At 35.0% G+C, this 18535-nt stretch overlaps 1 protein-coding gene across 7 annotated transcripts in view; it reads left to right on the top strand.

Moving 5' to 3' along the window:
• The window catches only part of drk (growth factor receptor-bound protein 2 drk), a 230243-nt gene that overhangs the window by 74751 nt on the left and 136957 nt on the right, over window positions 1–18535 (top strand). For 4 of the 7 annotated variants that reach the window (XM_090405852.1, XM_090405851.1, XM_090405854.1 and 1 more), the window contains one exon: window positions 8517–8584. The exons of the other annotated variants lie outside the window; for them this stretch is intronic. The gene's annotated coding sequence lies outside the window, so the exon portion shown is untranslated. The remainder of the gene's footprint in view (window positions 1–8516; window positions 8585–18535) is intronic. 7 annotated transcript variants of the gene reach the window in all.

Here is an 18535-nt window from a genome sequence, read left to right as displayed (position 1 = left end):
CTTTTGCAAACTAACATCTTCCCTAACATGTTTGATTTTCACACCTGGGAATGATACTTTTGTCACTTTTTCATTAAGTTCACCTTTTATCATCAAACCCCCATACAATATTCTCTTTTTACTCCCAGTTTCTTTTAATTTTATCGTTTTTTTTCATTCACTATAGAGTTGGTTACAGAGGTTAACAGAAGATGGGTTGCCAAAAAAAAAGTTTACAGGAAAAAAAATTGACAGAGTTTTGCATCTATTAATAAGTCAATTTGGTTGTTTGAGAAAATGTACCCCAACATGGAACAGATTTAACAAAGTAAATAGGATGATGCAGGCTGTAATTGTTTGCTTCAGAGAAATTTGTACAGAAAAGAAAAGCCAAACTGCAGACTGGTTTCGACATATTGCACAAACTTTTAAAGACACTCTCTCCTTTTATTATTTTATTCTCTGGAGATGAGTCAGGACCTTCCAAAATTTATGCATCTAATAAATCATTGTCAAAATGATTGGTTGCAATTCATGAATTTGAAGAATTTGTTGGTGATGACCTTGTAGGATATCTGCTTTCAGGGATATCAGATTATCTTACATTAATTTTTTAGCAGCAGCCAAGTTTGATTAAATGAATAAATAAAAGGAAAGGACGGACAAGTTTTTGGTTTTATTATTTTTCATGTAATTAAACATTTCCAAAATGTATAACAGAAAAATGCATTATTTCTTGTAATAATTAGAAATATTTATATAAGAAAACTTTGTATACTTGTGGCCTGTCAAAAACTGTTTGATTTTGATATTTATTTGTAAAAAAGACTCACCTCTAAAGTAGTTTTTTTTTTCTGTAAAATAAATTTGAGGAAAGAAAATATTGAACTTTCTGACAACGTTTTCATGCCATTGAAGAACAGCAGTCTTGTTTACAAGTGACTTTCATCTTACCGCCTGTTGCTTATCTTGTCAGGCAGTAGTGTGCTTGTGCAAACGTTGTATTTCCAAAGTGGAAATTGAATAAGTGAGTGAGAGAAAAAAGAACAGCTGTTGCATTCATTAGAAGAGAGAGAGAGAGACAATGTTCAAAAGGACTTTGTGTATTCTCACAAAATTCTATGATTTTGAAGAGAAGGAATCAGATGTAATGTTTATGTTCTTTAACTGTGTTTAATGTATAGGCTTTTTTTCTCTTTAGGAGATAAACTTATTTAAGATGCAAAATTATATATAGTTCTTGTGAAACATAAAGATTTTACACACACCACTTAAGGTAATACAAAAAATATGCATTAATGTTATTTGTAAATTAAATAAAAATATTATTTTTGAATTTTCCTTGTCTCTCTCTCTCTCAATCTTTTAATTTATCATAATAACAATATCCCGGATACGAAGATGTGGTATTAACCAACCATTTCTCTTATAATGAAAAGAAAGTGGAAATGCACTTAAAACAAATGGTCGACTGACAGGATAAATTATAATTTAAATCTTAATTTTGTATAAGAAATTGAGTGAGATAAATTAAGGAACCTTTCCTTTTTGTTGTGTTCATTAATTTTTTTTAGGCATTGCTAAATTATGGCCACTGATCAGGAGAATAGTGTGTGTGTGTGTTAGGGAATGATGAAACACATACTTTACAGAACTTCAGTGGGGAAATACAAGCAAATCTTTATCAGCACTAGCAGATTCCCCAGTTATTCTTATGTTATGCAGTCCAGTTTGATTTTTAAAATGGTCAAACCATCCTAAACTTGAAGTAAAGCTTTCACATTCCTCTTGAAATTTGGTCTCTTTCAATGAGGTAAAAATATAGCGAGCTTTTGCCTGAATATTCCCTGTACTAAGAGGTATTCTATTTTGGTTATAATCCTCAATCCAGAGTGATAGAAGATGCTCCATCTTGATCAGTAAATGGCTTCTATTCTGGGTGATCTTCATGTTTAAAGAAGCAGTAGTAACTTTTCCTTATTTCTTATTTAATATAGTCCAAACTGTAGACTCGCTGTATCCCAGGTCTCGCACAATCATTGTATTATTAGCACTACTTTCATGTCTCTTAATGACTTCCAGCTTTTCCACTCGCTGCAGATTGGCAACAAAAAATTTTGTGTAACATAAAATCTTGTATCACGTAACTCGCGTAAAGCAGGAAATGGTATCATTTCACTCGATCGTGCTAACTGATTATTGCGCTTGTCGAATTTGTGTTAAGTGGGGTTTTCCTATATATGAGAGGGTTTTTTTTTTTTTTTTTTCTGTAGAAAAAATTTGAGATTGGAAAATGATCAGCTAATGCTTATTATGAAATTTAAGTTTCAAAGAAAAGCAAAGACTTTTCCTCACAATTCTAGAAGACTCAGACAAGCCCAAACTTATGAAATTCAAAAAAATTTTAGTTGCAGAATATTGTAAAAAGCTTGAGTTTGGACCATATCTCTAGAAAGTGTATTCTTATGTTCAGACTCAGAATGAGACTATCAAAATTTTATGATAAGTTAACTTAGTGCATGCTTTTGAAATTGAAGAAAGTGATGCTGCCTACATTTCTTGGACTGTAGCAATGTTCACTAAATATCTAAAATTCATGCTCACATCAGCTCACACCAAATGGCCTCAAAGCTATTATCAACTCTTCTGAGTTTTCAGTAATACCCCACCTCCCCCTCCCACACACACTTTTTTTTTTTTTACTTTTACAAAAAATCCTATAACACCCTCTATCTTGTTATAGGATTTGAGTAAGTACATTATCCCCTGTTAATTACATCTCACTGTGACCAAGTGATCTGCAGAGTTCTCATGATATTCCTACTACCTATAGTCTGCACTCATATTCCTAATACAGTGTATTAGGAATATTGGTGCAGGGTTTGGCTTTGATATGATTAGATGATGACCAACTAATTTGATCAAAGCTATAAACTTTGCACCCTTATTCCTAATAATGTTTATAAGAATAGTAGCTTTGGAAGGAAAGGGAGAACCACAGGCAGGCATAGCAGCTTTCCTCTGGTCTCCTTCCCACCATTCCTCACCTCATCATTCATCTCACATCAATCCTGGTAGCTTATGTTTGTAGTGCTAGCACCTAGTTTTCATTTCTCTGACTGGCTACACACTCTTCACTTCTCATCCACCCAGCTTCACACATTTACTGTCCATCAAATGTATACTGTCTGTGGCAAATAGCTCTCTCCTACCTTTAAATTTATCTCATACATCCAGATACTCATTCCTCTCTTGCATATTTTAGCTATCATACCTTTCATAATCATTGCTCTTCCCTTCAACTTCTTACTGCCATACCTTGGCAACACACAGATGTTACTTTTTCCACTTCTATATCTCTAGCATCATTCACAAATGCTTTGCAGTCTTCTCATTCATAGTTCATCATAAATCATTTGTTCTTACCAACATAGTCTGCTCTTCTGCACTTCCTCTTCTCTCCACACCCATTTTTCTTATCACTGCTCCTCTTAAACACACTTTCAGTACTTCCTCCATTTTCACATCCTTCAGCAGTGTACTGCTGCATGTGTACAGTCCCTCTGCAGCAATACACTGCACCACTTTCAATCTTCCTGATTCATCCTCAGCAATTCTATAACTTGCACCTTCCTTCTTACACCTCTAACTACCAGTGTCATCTATAAATGTCATATCTCAATCTGCAAATACCTCATTCAACCAGTTTTTTTTTCTGATATCATCATTCTTGCTCTTATCTTTCATACTAGCATCTTTACAATTCTCCCTTCATTTTTCTATATCACTTTTTTCCACTTACTACACTCTACTGTGTCATTTAAATTAAACTAATCAGTACATTATATTGTTTAATCCTTTATTCAAGTGTAAGTAAACAAAGTTTGAGTGTGATGTATCTTCACAACTAGGCTACTTATATCAGGTCATCCCAAAAGTAATGTTGTTTTTAGCATTGAGTTTTGAAAGTTTATAAAAGATAAATCACTTGCTAATTTATTCAAGTATATATTCTCTATTTCAATCAATTGCATTCTTCCAATATTGTGAAAGCTTCCTAATGCCATTTCTATAGAATTCAGGAGATTTTTGAAGGTAAAGAAGTTGCATAGGCTCAGTTTCAGTGCCTCTAATGTATCGTATTGGTTTCATTAATGAAATGTTGCAAACTTTGAAATAAGTGGTAATCTGAAGGTGCAAGAACAGAAGAATATGGAGGACATGGAAGTTTTCCTTGCCGAGTTCCTCCATCTTGGTACAGGTGATTCTTGCACTATGAGGGTATGCATTATCATGGTGAAAAACAATACCTTTTCAACTGACCAGAGAATGCCTCTTTTCTTTTAGTTTTTCATTCAATCGATCAAGTTTTTCACAGTATACTTCAGCTGTCATTGTTTGGTTTTGTGGCAAGAGTTCAAAATTATAATACCAGTCATTGAGAGTGAAGGTCTTGTTTTGGCGGAGGTTTGGCATGTTCCACTGAATGAACCCACTGCCTTTGGCACTTAACATTCTTGTGAAGTATCAACTTTTCATCACTGGTGACTACACGACACAAAAACAGAGACTGAACCTCCCAAGAATGAAATGCAGTGCAGATGTTGACGTGCTCTCTTCGACTATTGTTTGTCAGGAACCCACTCGCCAAGCTTAGCACAATTCCAAGTTCTTGAAAATAGCAATGGATGATGAATTAAGATCTCTTCCTAAATTTACTTCAACAGTTGCATTGGCATTTCTTACAATAGCAGCTTCCAGCATATCATTATCAAGAGAGACAGAGTACCCAGAGCGAGGGGAGTCTTTCAAGCAGAAGTCCACTTGTCGAAATTTTTGGAACCATTGCTGGCACTTTTTCAAAACATCACCACCATACACTTCTTGCTCATTTTTTACAGTGTTAGCAGTAATATTGCCTTTTGTTGAACTCATAAAATATGATGTCCCTAATGTGCTTTTCATTGACCTCCATAGTAATAAAGGGTTATTTTAACAATAACTTATGTATAATAATGTTCTTGCAAGGTGGAATTCCTTAGATTGAGGCTTCCTCAGCTTAACGGTACTTGTAAAGCTTTAAAAATCCATGTTTAGACAAGCTAAGACACATTCGAACAAGTACAGTATAAAAAAATGTCATTACTTTTGGGATGACCTGAGAAGCTAATGGCTCCACATCAGTTTCATTATAGCGACCCTTCCTATGTTGCAAAGCATTATACCCATTCAAAAGGATATGTGCTTTGCATTATGGGATGCTAAGGCAATTGATCTGAAATAATTAGCTTCTATATACATGCAGCCTAGTCATGAAGATATTTAATGTGCAAGCTCTGTTTATTTATACACTTGAATAAAGGATTAAAGAAGAATCTAATTTCTTGTCTAGTTTAATTTCAATTATAACCAATTGAAAAAAATGCCTACTTCTGTGTCATTTACTATCATTATAGCACATGCTATGCCTGTATTGCTTAGATGATTCATGTTATGTCAGATGTGTCTTCAACCAGATTACTCACTGCTTTTTTCATAACTTTACTAGCATTTATGTACTACTCTTTCACATCATCTTTCTTTGCTCTCAGGCGAGAACTTATTCTTCTTGTTACATTTTTGCCAGCACAAGAATACAATAGAACAAAGAAAATCACAGGAAATATAAACAAAATGCAGAAAACAGAATAAATGAAACCAGACAAAGGATATTGCATGAAATAAAAGAAATTGCAGAAAGTAACGAAAATTTAAGGGAAAAAGAATAGTGGAAATGGCAGGAAACTAAGCATTGATGACAGAACACAAAGAATTGGCAAGAATCAAACATAAAGAACACAAACAACAACGTGAAAAATGACATGTAAACAGTAATAAAAACCATATAAGAAAGATCCAGAAGAGTATGAAATTATGAAAATAAAATGGAGCATTAGATCTACATAAATATCTGCAGTGTGTACCATTAAAATCTAACATAACATGAAAACTTCAGCAGTAGTTGACTTTATAACTGGTCACCTCAAATTACAAAGAGAGAGAAATCTCAAATCAAATTAAACATCTGGGTGCATAAGCCAGCATTATTAGCAGAAGGATAGGGAAAAAGTAAATGTCTGGCATGACTAGGTGAACAAGTTGTATTCCTAACAACATTCACCCACCAGTTCACAGTCTTGTGTCCTTTGGCACTAAAAGCATGCCAAGTAGGAGGACCTCCTTGACTTCTATTCTTCCTTCCCATGGTCTGACTACTGCTTCAGTTCTTCTGATCCAAACATCTGCTCAGTCTGAATAACAGGAATGAAGACTTTTATCTCTCATTCCACACCAAATTCTCAGCCGCCATCCAAGCCAATTTTCAAAAAAGTATGCCAGTGCTGAAAAAGCAAAAAACCTCTCCCTGCCACGAATGGCTCAAGACAAAAACTCCAGCTGCCCACTCTGCCTACACTGCAGCTTGCAACCATTGTAAAAGAATCATCACAATGTCCAAGTCAGACTTTGAAAAGGCCAAACACTTCAAACTCACCTAATGCCCAAATGTCAGTCACCCCCTGGTCCCTCACCGAGACCATTGGGCGCAACTTCTACCCACCTAGGTTTCCACCACGCTCACATCCCGATGGTACTGTAGTCACCTCACCAGAAGACAAGGCCAGCTTACTTACTGGAATCACTCTTCTCTTCCAATTCCTGCATTGATGACCTAGGCAAAGTTCCCTCCACTCCACCAAGAACAGCTCCCTTCATGTCTCCCATAGTCTTCTAATAAAAAGAAATCCAAAGAATCCGCAATAACCTGAACACAAAAAGCATCTGGTCCTGATGGTATCCCACCTATTGTGTTAAAAAATTGTGCCCCAGAACTAACACCTATCATATATTGCCTCCTTAGTCTATCCTATTCAATAGGCATATACCTACAACGTGGAAACAGTTCCACATGCAGCGCGTCCAAAGAAAGGTGATAAAAGTCAACCAAAAAACTACTGTCCGATTGCTGTCACTTCTTTATGGAGAAGTCATCATCAACTAACTCCTGAACCACCTAAAGCATACCAATTAATTAGTCACCAGCAGTATGGATTCCACTACTCGCGATTTATAGTTGATTTTTGCTTTCGCCACCTACCTCTGGACTTGGGCCACGAAGAAATTTGGAGAAACTCATGTGGTGGTCCTTGACATTTCAAAGGCATTTGATCTGGTTTAGCACAGGGGCCTACTTATCAAATTACCATCCTATGGTTTGCACTCTGCAACTAGACCATCGACTTTCTCCTGGTTGCTCACTACATGTTATGTTGGATGCTTTCCTCTCCTCAGACTTCTCCACCAATGCAGGAGTACCCTGGGTTCTGTTCTTTCACCCACTCTCTCAGACTTCCAGTCCTGTCCATAGTTTTGTCGATGATAGTGCACTCCATTCCTCTTTTTCATTCAACAAACCTTGTAGTGCTCAAGATTCTGAATGATGTGGAAAGGCATTTTGAGTAAACAATGTTCAGTGAGGATTTTGATCACAACTTATCCAATTTGCTGCACTTGAAATTGCTTGCCATTCAAGAAATTTATCTTTGTGTTTTATGCTGCATGATACTGTCTGACCACAGATGCAAGACCTCTTGACACTTCTGTGCATGGTAGAAGAAGTCAAATCCATTCCAATAATAGGGTAATCAATGATCAGTGTTTATTATTATACATCAGAAAATTAGCTTTTCTTTTTTGAAAATTCTAGTTTTTAAAGTGGTAACTATTTTGCTTGTATAACAGTTGGAAAATTTTACTTTTAAAGCATGTGATATCCCATGTTGGTGATGAATATGTTTATTCCCTTATTCCTTTCTCCCTTCAACATGAATTGACTCGTTTTGGCACTGTGCCAGTTAAGGTTCTTGTGTGTGTAGTCAAACAGTTATAGGTACCTGTTTTCTTCCCCTCCCCCCAAATCACTGTTGCCTGAATATAACATCGTGTTATTTAAAAGTGTTTCACTAAAAAGAGTTATGTTCACATGGTATTTCTGTAATTCCTCTGTCACTTCTAGATTTCTTAACATTAATGGTGCCTTCTTGAAGTTTGAGGTGATTTTCCTCTATTATCTCTGCTGGTTTCATTTTGCTTCTGTTGACATTTTTAGCATTGATGATTCCTTCTTTGTGTGATGTTTTTCTATAGCTGAGTTTTAAATGTTTATCCTGGTCTGTTGACAAAAATAGCAGTGGGGAGGTCATCAGAGTGATCTCCCAACTGGCATAACATTTGATCATTTGGTAACAGCATATTTGTGTGTGGTTTAAGAATTCTGTTTGGTCAACTAAGTCATATTCTCATGCTCATTTGTTCATTGTACATATACCTGTAGAATTGGACATTTGAAAATCTCCCATTTATTTGGCTTTGACCAATAAAAAAATCACTTGAATTAAATTATTTATTTGAATAGACTTATTAGGGCATTTACCAAAACTATCATAATTATTTTTGCAATATTAAAATAAATAAATCATGAGGTGTATTGCATCTTTTAGAACCAGTCATTTGATCGAAGTCCAGGATTAATTTTGTGGTTGCTGTTGTTATCTCCTAATTTGTATGGGTGAGTTTCAAAAGATATTTTATTTAAGTACTACTGCAGAACAGTAATGCTATTTTTAGTGATTCATCCCATATTAATGTTTGTATTTTATAACTCCAGTAATATAAAAAAGTTGCAGTTTCAACCATCTGTCATATAAATAGTTTTATTGTACTTAATCACTGTCTTCACTTATTCAGTCATTCACTTCATATCCAAATCTTACATGCTAAATTGTTGAGATCACAATATATGGATCGAACAAATACTTCCATCAAAAGAGAAATTCTGTTATGATCATCTTTTAATAATTACAAAAGTACAGCATGAAGATATGTTGCAATCACTGTAGAATTTCAAGATTAATTTGAATAGTTCATTGAAGAGACAAGTTCTTCATTGAACTTGTCTCTTCAATAATATATATCTGCTTCATAGGTTGGAGTTACATTTCTGTACTGGATGTTCATATGTTTTCTTGAAATCCATTTTAGGTTTTGTGTTAAAGAAGGATTATCTTGCTTGCAACTCTTTTTTTATATACCCCCCCCCTACACATACGCACACACAGGCTGCATCAGGGTCTGTGGCAAATAAATGTACATGGGCAGGAATCAGAAGCTAAATAATCTGTTGTTAATATTCATTTTGAAGAGCTGGTGGTTGTAGTAATTGGGAATATTCATGGAAAAGGCTCTTCAAGAGAATTGAAGTAGGTAGAATAAAAGATGAAGGGGAGGCTCAGTGAGTCAGCCAGGTCAACTGTAAAAGTATGTTAGTCAACTGTTGTTTATGTTATTGTATGTTTAGCAGAAATGGGCAGCATCATGTATTCCAGTTCTGCTAAGCAATGGCCATGGAAATATCTGCAGAAGGAAGACCATGGAGAAATAATCATCTGTGAGACTGTCTGGAAAAGGTATGTGAAGAGGGGGAGGGGGGGTGTTATTCAGCAGAACTATCCTTTTCTAAATATCATGAAGAATTTTTAAGTAGATTTGGGATGCACATAGTTTGTAACTGAACAGATCAAAAGTAATGTGTTCTGAGTGAAAATTTAGGAGTCCATATTTTTTGTAAATTGAGGATGCTTTACAAGTAATGCATGTGTGCCAGGAAAGGCCAAGAGTAAGTGTCCTGTTGAACTGATGTAACCAAAGGTAAGTGGAAAAGAACTAAAATTTTCTTTGTAAGAAAAAAAAATAAAATAAAATACTACTGCATTTTGAAACTATTGAAGGTGACCAGGCCAAGAGTAAGTGTCCTGTTGAACTGATGTAACCAAAGGTAAGTGGAAAAGAACTAAAATTTTCTTTGTAAGAAAAAAAAAAAAAAAAAGACATACTGCATTTTGAAACTATTGAAGGTGACCAGGTTAAAATTTTCAAGTAGGGTGTACAGATGAGAGTTTAGGCATTGCTTGTAAATCTTGAAGATCGGGGTATTTAAGCACTGTGAGGTTTATGATCAAGTTGGGGGAATAAAGAATGTTACCAAGTAGTGAAGATAGGATTTCAGAGAAATCCTATCTTCACTTCACTTATCTTCACTATTATGTATTTATACATAAAAATTTTCTATCAGAGAAAATTTTTATGTATAAATGAAAGATGATGACTGAAATAGTCCCATCTGCAGTAGTAGAAAAATCTGAAGAGAACACCCTCCATTATTGCATGCATTGAATAACTCAAGACAAAACTAGCAGTCCAGTTATGCGGTGGAGAACAGGCCATCAGATGGAAATTTATAGAAAGCTCTTGATGTCAAACTATCAAGTGCAGCAGTAGAGGTTTCTCCAACTTTTTCATGGCTTGTGTCCAAAGGTGTGTAATGTAAGCAAGGAGATCTGTTATGGGTCTTGATTGGCAAAATCCATATCACTGGTCTGATTAGCTGCTTCTTCTCCATTACTTAGACAATACTGAGGTGAGAGCAAAAGGTTGATAGTTGGATATTAGAGGTTTATTACCTTTTTTTTTTACCCTGTATATGTACTTGCTTCTATTCTGTAGAATAGATATTAGTTGAGTATAGAATGTTGTAGAGATGGCAAAGAACAGGTGCTAGTTCAGGAGACATCTCCTGAGCACAATTTTTGGGATACTATCAAGACCAGAAGCCTTTTTTGGTATCTGTGTTTTTTAAGATTCTTCTTATGTCTTACTGAGTGAAGACCACAAGTGGCATGCTATGCAGTATTCCAGATAAAGGAGAAGAATGATGCTTGAAGATAAACTTTATTTTTAGGTGATGTAGCAATACTGCCATCTGGGTGAGAGAGAGAGAGGTGGAGCACTGATAGACAGAAGTTGCATCCAGTCTGTTGTGGGGGACCACAAAATGACTTCCTCCTCACAACACTAAATTTTCTATATTTTCATCCTGTTAATGATCATCATTATGCAAGTGTTACAGGCATCAGTATAGGTTATGAATAAGCTGGGTTTTTTTTTTTTTTTTTTTTTCAATTGTCCCTGACATACTTTTTTTGAAACCCATAAACCCATGGCTTGGATAAAGGGTGGAAGAGATAAAGGCTTGAAAAGAATATGGTAGGAAGACCCTCAATCCAAAATGGATAAATTCTAAAATTAGATCATAACAATGTCTGGATCTGGAGAACAGAAACAGTCTGACCATGGAAAGGGTGACTAAGTCTTGGAGATCTTTCACTCAGGCATTCCCTTGTTCCAAAGTATATAAGTTTGTGAATGGATAAGGATTGGTGTTCTCCTAGAGATGAAACTATTATCAGTTTGTGATTTGAATTTCCATGAAGAGTGGTCACCTCAAAAGTGTGCCTGGAAGAAAAATTGGTTAAGAAACTAACCAATGTGGACTGATGAAGAGGATTTGGAGTATTTTGGTTGTTAAATGGACCGTTTACTTTAGATCATTATTAACAGCAGTTACCTCAGTTTTTCTTACTGCTAGGTCAGTGAAAAGTTGTGGGCTTAAAGTCACAAAGAAAGATCTGATTTCACTGTTGTGTAGCAAGATTGTAGTTACACAAGTGACGTCAAGAATTCTGATTGGCTCCAAAACATTGCCAAATGAACAGGACCAATGATGTCTTATGTGACATGGCAAGAACTCAGAAAGCAATCCAAAAACATTTAGATTAGAATCAGTATAAGAATATTTTAAAGCCTGCGTAGCTCAATGAATGTGGCGTTTGCACACCATGGTACCTGGCCGCACAAAGGAAGACTTGGCTGCAAATGTAGTCGGCAATTAGAGGAAATTTTTCTAAACCTTTTTTGACTAGTTCCCAAGTTAGTCGATCTCTGGCACGGGCAAGCGGGTTTTTCGTCCCGTAAATTCAAGAAAATCGGCCGTCGAACCCGCACTATTTTCAGATATTAAAAATATTGTGTTAGATTTAGGGCCCACGAGATGATGGCACTTGTTGAGCGTCTCTTTACTGCATACTGCTTAATTAGTGTTAGCCTTGGGCCAGCTATTTCTGAGTGGCTCCCAGTGGAGATTGAATTGCCCACTCAGTCTCCAAAAGTTAGATAGGCTATACAGGAATAAAAAGGTGTTAGCTGATTTTTTTTTTTTTGTTGTTTTTTTTTTTTTTTAAGAATATATTAGGAAAGGAAATACTTTTTTCTCATTAATAGTGGGTATTAAAACTTTTCAAGTTTTAATATCCACTATTAATGGTTAAATTCTGCATGTTCCACCATTGGATAAGAAATAAGCTAATTACCGCTGTCCAGTGTGTATCCATTTTGGGTTGCCATGTTTTGGTTAATTGGTTACATCAGAGTATTACTAAGCCCTGTTTAAAAATAACATGATGTGTTAGCTGAAATAAAGAGCCAAAAGGCTTCACTTCAGCAATGCAAAATTATATAAATTAAGTGGATATTGAATCCAACATTATTTCAAAGCCAAATAAATAGAAACTACAAGCGTTTTGTGTTGAATTGTTTCGGCAGATCCAAGCTTAAGCAATCTTTTAGGACAGAGGCAACTCGTGGTAAAGGTGGAGTAAGTTCTGATCACTTTCCTTAGTATTCTGCATAATGCAAAGCACATCTCCTTACAGACATGTATGATGCTATGCATTATGGGAAGGGGGTCACTACCCAGACCGGGTAGTGACCCTTTCGACCTTTGCTTAGGTCTCGTCAGTGGAACCAGACCCACACCTAAAATGAAATACCCAGGTTGAAGTGATGCAGAAGTCATACTTTTCCATACGGGTTTCCATATGGAAAAGTATGACTTCTGCATCTATTTATTTGGTTTTGAAATATTGTTGGATTCAATTTCCACTTAATTTGTATAATTTTGCATCGCCGAAGTGGAGCTTTTGGCTCTTTATTTCAGTAATTCTTGGTACCTTTTAAGATGTGACACTTTTCAGCAACTCGTATGGAAAAGTATGACTTCTGCATCACTTCAACCTGGGTATTTTATTTTACATCTGGGTCTGGCTACCACTGATGAGACTTCAACAAAGGTTGAAACCAGTCTAGGTAGTGACCCCTTCCCATAATGCATAGCATCATACATGTCCGCATATAATTTCTATATTTGGCACCAAACTCTTGTAGTTTCTATTTATTCGGCTTTGAAATAATGCTCGATTCAATATCCACTTAATTTGTATAATGATGTGTTAATTTCCTAATCTCTCATTGCTTGTTATGTTCCATTATGATATAAAAACTACAACGTAGAGTACAGTATCTGCATTACATAAATATAGCTGAAAGTTAAACTGTATCTCCTCTTCTGATATTTTTACTCATCGGCTAAAAATTTCACTCGTCATGGATGAGCACATTTTTCATGTCCTGAACATGAGTATATTAGTTATTAGAGCAATGTTTATATCATTGTTTTTCTTCTGTTCACATGAGGTTCTATAAATAAGAGTATTAATGCATTTAAGAAGTGCAAACAAATAAAATTCATCATGTCTATCTTATGTGAACAAAACTTTAATACTGATCCAATTAAAAAATTTTATATATAATACTTATATACTTTAAATATCATATATAAAATATCAGCATAATTAGTATGAACATTTTCATTTTCATCGCAAATTTAGAAAGAGCAGTGAAGATGCAAAAGGAAAATCAGTTAATTCTCAAAATGAGAATTAACAATCTGAAATTTGCAGATGACATTGTTATTATTTTTTTTTTTAATAACGAAACCTGTGATGAGATCATAATTAAAAGAAACACACGTATTAACCACAGTGAAAATTATTTACTTATAAATATTTCATCCTAAATATCTTAGAACATCATCAGTACCTTAGGACACCATCATTGGTACTGATAATGTCCTAAGATACTTAGGATGAAAATTTACAAGTAAATAATTTTCACTGTGGTTAATACGTGTGTTTCTTTTAATTGTTATTATTGAAGAAGATGAAAGACAACTACAAAAAAGATTGAAACTGTTAAATGAGAAAGGGAAGATATTTGGACCTATGAACTTGGGAAAAAAAAAAAAGAACAATTGTGTTTGGTGAGAAGAACATGAAACAAAAGATACAAGTGGATGGAATTGATATGCTGGCCTGGTTGGCTGAGTGGTTAGCGTATCTGCTCTCCAGCCAAAAGGTTGCTGTTTCGAATCCCACTGTGGCATGGATGTTTGTGATTGTCTGTGAAAACACTAGTGGTCGGTGGTAGATGTCGTTGGTGTAGATGACGATTGTAGTTGGTGGAGACAAAGAGTTGTGGAGTAGGTGCCCTCCCTTGATGAGTCTTTGGATTCCTTGGAGGTGCTATGTAATAATAATATAGAAAATGTAGAACAATATACATATTTGGGAAGTAAAATTGCATATGATTTGGACTGTAAAAAAACAAAGATCAGGATTGCAAAGGGAAGAACAAATATGAAGGCCCTGGATAACATCTGGAAAAATAACGTGATCAGCCTGCAAACAAAACTAAGAGTACTGGAAACCTGCATCTTTAGCAGTGTACTGTATGGATCTGAAACATGGGTAATAAATAAGGAATCAAGAAAAAGAATTTTGGCATTTAAAATAACTTGTTACAGGAAGATTCTAAGAATATGATGAAGAGCTCTATCAAAAGAAGCAACCAAAGGAGAATCTAATGCAGAAGATTATACAACGGAAGCTGCAATTATTTGGACACATCTGCAGAATAAGTAAGGACTGGAAGATATAAAGACATTCATGTTTGGTATTATGAATGGTGTAAACAGAAGAGGCAGATCATAGAGAGAATGGATAGACAACATAAAGGATTGGTGTGGAATTGGTTTACAGAAACTGCAACACTGTTCACTGGACAAAGAAAGGTGGATGAAAATAGTGAAGGAGGCATCGGACACCAATGGTGAGCCCATTATGGTTTGTGATGATAATTAGTAAATTGTGTTCATGTGAAATATTTGCAGCATCAGTGGCAAAATCATATTAAAAGTTAAGATATTAGAACTTAATATTTGTAGAAGTCAGGAATGTGTGTGCAAGTCTGAAATAGTATGGGAATGGAATTTTAGCAAAACTTGTGATTAATGGTGAGAAAACCACCCAGAGTTTGCTCAGCTATTCAGATCACCACTAATTTGACTTTTTAATATCAAAGGTGGGTCATATACTTACTGTGATATTCCATGACATAGTGCTGTGTTAAATCTAAAACCAACTGGTTTTCACCCTGGCTAAAAAAATCCATCTTATTTCAACAAAAATTCATTTGTTGTCGTTTTCATGATTCACCAGTTCTTTCCTCTTTAATGTTCTCTATTGCAGTTTAATTAACAGTAAAATCATTTTCTTTGGTGATGGTATTAACAGCCACCTCGTCTTTAATTTTTCCATCTATGTTTATTGCAGAGAGGAATGCTGGGTGATTTGTATTTTAGAGAACTAAGAAGATTCAAAATAAGACTCAAATATATCTCAGTTTTTTTTTTTTTTTTTTTTTTTTTTTTTTTTAATCTTCAGCTTGCTTCCTTTTCTTTCCATGTTTCCGGTCGCCATAATTAAAGGCAAATTGTGGTGACATCAGAACTGATTTTGAAAGACTAAAATTGGGAAACTTGCACCATTCCCAAGTGACAATTTTTTTTCTCCAAAATTTTGTCCAACTTTGCTTTCACCTCTTTTATATATTGATAGTTCTATTGCATCATATTGTCTCAGAGAATAAATCACTCTGATGATCATTTGCTAAGTAACTTTCATTATCTTATATATCTCATTCATGTCATACATACACCTTTTATGTACCAAGCTGCATTGCTGTTGTCAGTATGTTTCATTTGACTACTAGGTGCATGTCTCTCAATTTTCTGAGCTTTGATAATTCATTCAAACAGAATGGGCAAGGAAAGATTAGCAAAACGGTGTTCTCTGCCAATTTGGCAGGAAGCCCGAGATATAGGTGGATTGATATGGTACAAAGTGCCTTAGACGATAGAAATATGAGATATAAGAAATATTTGTTACAGAATAACTTCTGTAACAAATTTGGTATGAAAATAATCAATAAAAAGACAAAGGCAATGAAAATAGACAGAAACAATGAAAATAACCACATCCTGAATAGAGAGAGCCATTTAGAGGGAGTAAAACATTTCAGCTATTTATGGACAATTTTTAATGAAGATGGAAAATTAAATATGGAAATAGATAACAAATTGATAAAGCTAGTATGGTAGGGAGTCAAAGTTTTGTATAGTTGAAACACTACACAAAACAGTGTTCAAACCAGTTTTTTGTGAGGAGGATGACCAACAGTTAGGTGGATTATTTGAGTCCTGACAGATAATAGATTACATTGTCAGAAGAAAATTAGTAATTATACTCAACAAGAAGTTATGTTCTTATAGAGTATAATTATTTTCTTGTTTAATCCTTTAGTCAAGTGTAAGCTAACATTTGCTTGTGGGGTACCTGTGTGACTAGGCATCTAGCATATAGAGGCTGTTCACATCACATTAATTGCCTCAGTATCTCATAATGCAAAACATTATGGGAAGAACTACTCTGACCAGTTTGACCTTTCTTGAGGTTGAATCAATGCTGAAGTAATGTATTTTCCATATTCAAGTACTAAAAAGGTGTATCACTTTCTTATTAAAATAAATACTCTGGATCAGAGATATTTGAAGAAACTTTAGAGAGTTGTGGAAGTTTGTAGAATATGGAATCCTTTACACTTGGATAAAAGATTAAAGAAGAATAAAATTTCTTGTCAAGTATAACTTACTTTGTAACCAAGTGAGGAAAAACTTTTTACACCTATCTCTGATCAAGGTATTTTAATAACTATATGATATTCCTATTAATGCATGCTGGAAATCTACTTGGCCAGAATGTGTGAAAAAGAAAAATCTCGTACCTTTGCATACAACTGGAATATCCCAATATCATCAGATTAGCATATGCAGTTGGTAGAGAAGGATTTGATGATTTTTCATCTGCAGATATTGAAGAATTAATGGCTGATAAGGCTGTTAACGATGATGAAATAATAGAATCCATCATACTAAAGAAAGGTTTCAATTTCGCTATTACTCCAGATCACATTCCAAAGATTGATATTATTAGCAACATAGAAAAGGCACTCGCTTCATTTCCGGAAACAGTAGCAAATGATATTATCCGATTAAAAAGCACTATCATCCTTTCAACTTCAAAACCACAAAACTTAATATAACTCCTCTTGAAAAGCGAGCCCTCTCAAACCTAAAGAAGAACAAAGATATAATCATCCTAAAGGCAACTCGATGGTCATTTTGAACCAAACACTACATAACAAAGATCACTGAGTTAGTTCCAGACACGTCAACCTATCGCATATTAAATTTCAATCCAACTTTAAAAAATCAAAAAGACACTAATATCCTATTACGAAACATGACTAGGTGGTCTTCAGACTTACAACGAAGTCTGAAATCTCTACATCCACTGATGCCACGCTTATGTGGTGCACCAAAAGTGCACAAAATGGAGTTCTGCTCCACCCAATCGTTGATGGAAGAAATTCTCCTACATATCTATTAGCTAAATATCTAGCCTGTCTTTTGAAAGATAATAAAAAAAAATCAGATTCCTTCATAAAGAATTCTAAGCATTTCACTGAAAAATTAAAAGGCATCTCCATCTTAAAAACAGACATCCTTGCAAGCTTAGACGTGGTTTCATTATTTACCAACATACCCATTGAAGAAATTATCAAGATCCTAGACAATCTCTATCCACATAACACAGCTCAGCTTTTTCGCCGTTGCCTCAAATTGAATTATTTCAAAGTGAATGACACAATTTATGAACAACTTGATGGTTTAGCCATGGGCAGTCGCTTATCACCTCCCTGTGCTGATCTGTTCATGAAAAAAATTAGAAGCTAACATCCTTTCCAAATTAAATCCAAAGCCGTTGGTTTGGTGGAGATACGTAGATGATGATTTCATAATTTGGAGAGGCACAGAAACTACCTTATTTGATTTCCTTAGAAAAATAAATTCTTTCCACCAAAAAATACAGTTCACGTTAGAGCTTGAAAAGAATAGCCAATTGCCATCTCTAAATACACTAATAAAGAATCAAGAGAATGGACAAATCCAGCTCACAATCTATCGAAAACAAACAGACACTGGACGTTACCTGGACTTCGCATCGTCTCACTATATTGTGCAAAAACTCAGCATAATACATATGCTTAAAAATAGAGTGACCAATATTATCTCAGAAGAAAAAGATCTCCTTGATGAACTTACTCGCATATCTCAAACCCTAGTAAACAACGGTTACCCAAGAAATATAATCAAAAAGATTCTGCATGGAAACCCTCCACAGCAGCAACCTCCTGTCGCACAATATGCATCGTCCATCATCATCCCTTATGCAGGCTCAGTGTAAACAAAAATAGCCAAACTCCTTAAGTTTTTCACCTTCAGTGTTGTTCTCAAACCTGTCAAGACAATACACCACATTTTAAGATC

This window comes from Typopeltis vanoorti, chromosome 15 (assembly GCF_054136105.1).
Source record: "Typopeltis vanoorti isolate ZY-2024b chromosome 15, IOZ_Tvanoo_1.0, whole genome shotgun sequence".
Lineage (NCBI taxonomy): Eukaryota > Metazoa > Arthropoda > Arachnida > Uropygi > Thelyphonidae > Typopeltis > Typopeltis vanoorti.
Note: the sequence above shows the minus strand (reverse complement) of the source record. Positions and strands in the feature narration are given on the sequence as shown.